Raw genomic sequence first — 6551 nt, 5'->3', positions numbered from 1 at the left:
GGTGAGAAAGTGAAACCACCTGATCTTGAATCAATGTTCAGGTGAAAAAGGAAATATCAGGAGGAATAAGACAGGGTGAGGCCCTGCTTCTTTTCCTGAGAGTCTGAAACCGTTCCATTTCATTTTGGTGAAATGTGTCGGTTTCTAAGTAATTCCGTTTTCTTAGTTCTCCGGGAAAACAAAAAACAAAACAAAACAAAACAAAACAACCCATAAAACTGTATCCTTCTTTCTTTCACTTCAAGTGTTGTCCAAAAAGTGATTATCAAAACAACACCAACAGGGGAAAAATATCACCCTAAGGTTCGATTTAATATTCAAGTCCAGCCTGAAAGAGACAACAGATACAAAGCATAGATAATGAGGACATGTTTCAAAGAAGCTCCGAAGAACCTCTAGGGTCGGGCGCGGTGGCTCACGCCTGTAATCCCAGCACTTTGGGAGGCCAAGGTGGGCAGATCACCTGAGGTCAGGAGTCTGAGACCAGCCTGGCCAACATGCTGAAACCCCATCTCTATTAAACACACAAAAACTAGCCAGGCATGGTGGAGGGCACCTATAATCTCAGCTACTGGGGAGGCAGAGGCAGGAGAATCGCTTGAACCTAGGAGGTAGAGGTTGCAGTGAACCGAGATCTCGCCATTGCACTCCAGCCTGGGCAACAAGAGCAAAACTCTATCTCAAAAAAAAAAAAAAAAAGGAACCTCTGTATTTCTATAGAGCATACCTGGAAAATATAATAGAGAGGAAAGAACACTGAGGTTGGCATTTGGATGAATGAGTATATTATTTGCATCCTGCCACTGATCCACAATGTTGCCTCAAGTTTATTTTGCCGTCTGTGACTTAGTTTATCAATAAAATAGGAAGAAAAAAAATGCCTGCTCTTTCCCAAGACCACTGGTGAAGACGATTAAAAGCATTAAATGCTTAGAAGTTCTTGGTCCAGAACTAATGCCTACACGCATCCTCACCCTTCCCAGCCTCACCCACCACTGAATGTCCCTTAATCCTGAAACATGAGATTTCCCAGGAGATAAAACCTATGGCAAAATCTGCACTCATCAACTTTTCTAACTCTTCTTGGAGGCCGGGCACAGTGGCTCAAGCCTGTAATCCTAGCACTTTGGGGGACCGAGGTGGACAGATGGCTTGAGGCCAGGAGTTTGAGACCAGCCTGGACAACATGGTGAAACCCGTCTCTACTACTACTAAAAATACAAAAATTAGCCAGGCATGCTGGTGCACACCTATAATCTCAGCTACTCCAGAGACTGAGGCATGAGAATTGCTTGAACCTGAGATTGAACCACTGCACTCCAGCCTGGGTGACAGAGCGAGACTGTCTCAAAAAAAAAAAAAAAAAAAAAAAAGTATAATTTGGGTAACATTTGTACTGACTCTATAGAAATTCACAGACAGAATCAAAATTATTTTGCTTTGGGGACAATTTGTTTCCCCTGACAAAGCATAGACCCCTCAGAGGATTTTCTGACTCCCTAATCAGTTAATAACTTCGAGTCCTATATTCCCTTACTAGTGAAGATCTTTAAAAACAGAGATGGGAGAGAAGGCAGAGGAGAAAGGAGAACTCCTGTGTGGGCTTTGGGATGTGGACTTCAGTCTGCAGATCACTTCAGAGCTGGGCACCATTTCTAGTGTCACTATTATAGACCAAGTTACACACAACTTGATAAAACACTGTTTCTGTGGAAGTGCCAATTATTCCTGTGGAATTATTCACTGTTTCGTTTCTTTTTCTTTTTTTGAGATGGAGTTTCGCTCTGTTACCCAGGCTGGAGTGCAATGGCACAATCTCGGCTCACTGCAACCTCTGCTTCCCGGGTTCAAACTATTCTCGTGCCTCAGCCTCCCGAGTAGCTGGGATTACAGGCATGTGCCACCACACCCAGCTAATTTTTGTATTTTTAGTAGAGATGGGGTTTCACCATATTGGTCAGGCTGGTCTTAAACTCCTGACCTCAAGCGATCCACTCGCTTCGGCCTCCCAAAGTGCTGGGGTAAAAAGGCTAGGCATGGGCCACCATGCCTAGCCTTATTTGCTGTTTCTATTGCAAGTTCTTTCTTATTAAGCTACCACACTGTTTTTATAATTATTAAAGTATGTTCTGGGCCGGGCGCAGTGGCTCACGCCTGTAATCCCAGTACTTTGGGAGACCAAGGCGGGCGGATCACAAGGTTAGGAGATCGAGACCATCAAGGCTGACATGGTGAAACTCCGTCTCTACTGAAAAAAAAAAAAAAGAAAAAGAAAAAAAATTAGCCAGCTGTGGTGGCGGGCGCCTGTAGTCCCAGCTACTCGGGAGGCTGAGGCAGAAGAATGGCACGAACCCGGGAGGTGGAGCTTGCAGTGAGCCAAGATCATGCCACTGCACTCCAGCCTAGGCGACACAGCGAGACTCTATCTCAAAAAATAATAATAATAACAAAATAAAGTACATTCTCATTATAAAAACTTTTAGAAAATACTCAAAAGTATAAAGAATAAAAGTAATACCTAATCTCTCTTCCCAGAGATAATCATTAACACTGGTTAATATGTAATCAGTGGTTAATATATCTCTTTATGGACATTATAAATATATATACACATATAATAAAAAGACACATACAAAACTTCATATTCTTCACACCGCTTTAAATCTGTTTCTTTGGCTGGGCGTGGTGGCCCATGCCTGTAATCCCTGCACTTTGAGAGGCCAAGGTGGGTGGATCACTTGAGTCAGGAGTTTGAGACCAGCCTGGTCAAAATGGTGAAACACCATCTTTACTAAAAACACAAAAAATGAGTTGGGCGTGGTGGCAGGCACCTGTAATCCCAGCTACTCGGGAGGCTAAGGCAGGAGAATCGCTTGAACGCAGGAGGCGGAGGTTGTGGTAGCCGAGATTGCGTCACTGCACTCTAGCCTGGGTGACAAAGCAAGACTCTATCTCAAAAAAAAACAAAAACAAAAACAAAATCTGTCTCTTCTTGGCTAATATGTTACTACTACATTTCCAGAAGTTGTGTTTATTTTCAAGTTTTAGAGGTGACTAGAAGCTGTTCCACCTGTTTTAAAATTTTTATTTTTTGAGATGGAGTTTCATTCTTGTGGCCCAGGTTGGAGTGCAATGGCATGATCTTGGCTCACCGCAACCTCCGCCTGCCGGGTTAAAGCAATTCTCCTGCCTCAGCTTCCCAGGTAGCTGGGATTACAGGTGCACACCCCCACACTCGGCTAATTTTTGTATTTTTAGTAGAGATGAGGTTTCACCATGTTGGTCAGGCTGGTCTCGAACTCCCAACCTCAGGTGATCTGCCCACCTCGGCCTCCCCAAGTGCTAGGATTACAGGCGTGAGCCACTGTGCCCTAAGGGTCAATGTCACCCCAATACTTTTTGATAGGCCCAAAAATTAAGATAGGTAGTTGCATAGGGCAAAAAGGTACATTCACAAAAACCTTCAATTTAAACTTTTTAAGTTATTGCTGAATGACATTAAGTAAACAGCCATATTTGCATGTGTATTAAAAGCATTACTTTGTTAAACAGAAACAGTTAAAATATACAACAGCCAGGTGTGGTAGCTCACGTCTGCAATCCCAGCACTTTGGGAAGCCGAGTCGGGTGGATCATCTGAGGTCAGGAGTTTGAGACCTGCCTGGACAACATGGTGAAACCCCGTCTCTACCAAAAATACAAAAATTAACCAGGTGTGGTGGCGTGCGCCTGTAATCCCAGCTACTCGGGAAGCTGAGGCAGGATTATCCCTTGAACCCGGGAGGTAGAGGTTGCAGTGAGCTGAGATGGCACCACTGCACCCCAGTCTGGGTGACAGAGTGAGACTCCATCTCAAAAAAAAAAAAAAAAAAAGATAAATATAAATAAAATATGGAACATATTGTATATCTCTGTTTTGCCATTTCTTCATTTTTTAGATAAACCTCAAAAATCAAAGTGACCTGGGACTTTGGATCTCTAAAGGCCTGAATAAGCCATTAACATCCTTCCTTTTCTGTATTCCCAGGCTAGTGCAATGGTGGTTTCAGGGATGGTACTGGCCTTAACCATTATTTCCTCATATTTCCTACCCTCTCCTATTAATATTTTGGATGCTTTCTAATCACTGTCCAGCAGATTCTGACCTAGAGCACTTTTCCTATGTCTATATCCATAACTATCCATTTTCCAAGGAAGAGCTGCTGCATGTACTTATGACTAAAGGCCAGAAGAAATCCTTTTATTTTTTGTTTGCCCTGGACAGGTTGAGAGTCCTATGATCCCTTCCTTCCCAACCCACTGATACTCCATTCCTACTCTCAAAAAGTATTCCATTTTCTGAGTTGACACAATGGCCTTCAGGTTGCCTTGAATTATTTATCTTCTTTTTAAAATTATTATTATATTTTAAGTTCTAGGGTACATGTGCACAACCTCCAGGTTTGTTACATCTGTATACATGTGCCATGTTGGTTTGCTGCACCCATTAACTCGTCATTTACATTAGGTATATCTCCTAATGCTATCCCTCCCTCAGTCCCCCACCCCACGACAGGCCCTGGTGTGTGATGTTCCCCACCGTGTGTGCAAGTGTTCTCATTGTTCAATTTCCACCTATAAGTGAGAACATGCGGTGTTTGGTTTTTTGTCCTTGCGATAATTTACTCAGAATGATGGTTTCCAGCTTCATCCATGTCCCTAAAAAGGACACGAACTCATCCATTTTTATGGCTGCATAGTATTCCATAGTGTATATGTGCCACATTTTCTTAATCTAGTCAATTACTTATCTTCTTATATGTACTTACTGGTTCTTCTGCTTGAAGACCAGTATCTGTGTTAATTTGTATATCTGTGTATTACTTTGTATCAACAAAGCACCATGTTCATAATAGATACTAAAAATATCTGTTGATAACATCACACCGCCAAATGGATAAGCTAAGGGTAGCATAACTGACTTTCTAGAAGAGAATGAAGTAAGCTTTATTTTTACATCAAAGTTGCTATCAGTTACCAGGGAGATGCAAACCAGTAAAGGGTCATACTATAATTGTTGCTAACACTTGAATTCATCTCTTTAGACTTATTTTCCCTCATATTTCATTATCTGTTCCTTTTTCTCTTCCTCTTATTACAACACTTGTCTTTTGTCTTTCCTTATTCAATGACCTGACTTGTCAGTGATCAAATTCTAAAAATTTCCCTTAATCTGAACTTCTAGTGAACTTGGATCCATGTTTATACTGAAATTTCAGATCCAAAAAGTTTTTCCTTTGCCTCACTCTCCTTCACTTGGTGCAGTGTAGCAACAGGTGCACCTTGGACTGTAATTGAGGAACTTTCATTGGACTCTTGTGAATTTGCACCATCTAGTGGCTGAAATTGCTAACTGCATCCTCTGAAAAAACACAGTGGGCACAAATACAAAAATCTAAAATGGGCCGGGCGCGGTGACTCACGCCTATAATCCCAGCATTTTGGGAGGCCGAGGCGGGCGGATCACAAGGTCAAGAGATTGAGACTATCCTGGCTAACACTGTGAAACCCTGTTTCTACTAAAAATACAAAAAATTAGCTGGTCATGGTGGCGCATACCTGTAGTCTCAGCTACTCAGGAGGCTCAGGCAGAATCGCTTGAACTCGGGAGGTGGAAGTTGCAGTGAGCTGAGATCAAGCCACTGCACTCTAGCCTGGGTGACAGAGCGTGACTCCGTCTCAAAAAAAAAAAAAAAAAAAAAAGTAAAATGGATAAACAAATAACAAATGTGAAGCCTGTACTCTTGTCCCAAGGGGAAAAAAAGTTACTCACAACAGCCGAATTTCATCCTATTCACTAAAATTTAAAATAGGATGGAGAATGATATGTTTACAGGCTTAATGTCACAGTCTCTGCAGAATAAGATGATGCCCAGAATACTCTCCGAGGATTAACTCAGGACATTTTTGCTCCCTAATATACTGAAAAAGAAAAACAGCGTAGGCTATAGGGTAAAGTTGTTATTGTCCTCTTGAAGAATCAAATATTCTATAGAAAACACACTAAATTTGAAGACTGATAAATTATACATGTGATTATATCAGACAGCAGTTTATTTCTTCTACAGTGAATATTCTTGAACATGTTTATGTCTGAGACTATGCCAAGAAGTGGAATTAATGGGCTACAGTTTACATATATCCTCAACTTTGCTAGATTACATGTGGCTCTATATACCAGTTACAGTATAATCAGCAGTAAAGACAGTACCCATTATTCCACTATTTCTCTAACTTGGAAATCTGGGATTTAAAAATGTTTGCCAGTCTGATGTCTGCGAAGTAATGTTATTGTTGTTCTTATGTAAATTTCCATATTTAATAGTGTGGTTGAGCATCTTTGCAAAACAGATAGCTGGTGTGCTAGAGCAACACTGCAGTTAGGGAAGTCTGTCTGGCCTCCTCTTCTCCCTGCTGTGGCATCACCTTTTTTTTTGAGACAAAGTTTTGCTCTTGTTGCCCAGGCTGGAATGCAATGGCATGATCTCAGCTCACCACAACCTCTGCCTCCT

At 41.7% G+C, this 6551-nt stretch overlaps 1 protein-coding gene across 4 annotated transcripts in view; it reads right to left on the bottom strand.

Moving 5' to 3' along the window:
- Positions 1-6551, bottom strand: part of ACACA (acetyl-CoA carboxylase alpha) — a 332440-nt gene that overhangs the window by 309233 nt on the left and 16656 nt on the right. The window lies entirely within an intron of this gene.

This window comes from Chlorocebus sabaeus, chromosome 16, assembly GCF_047675955.1.
Source record: "Chlorocebus sabaeus isolate Y175 chromosome 16, mChlSab1.0.hap1, whole genome shotgun sequence".
In the NCBI taxonomy this organism is placed as follows: Eukaryota; Metazoa; Chordata; class Mammalia; order Primates; family Cercopithecidae; genus Chlorocebus; species Chlorocebus sabaeus.
This window is presented reverse-complemented; position numbering and strand designations above follow the sequence as displayed.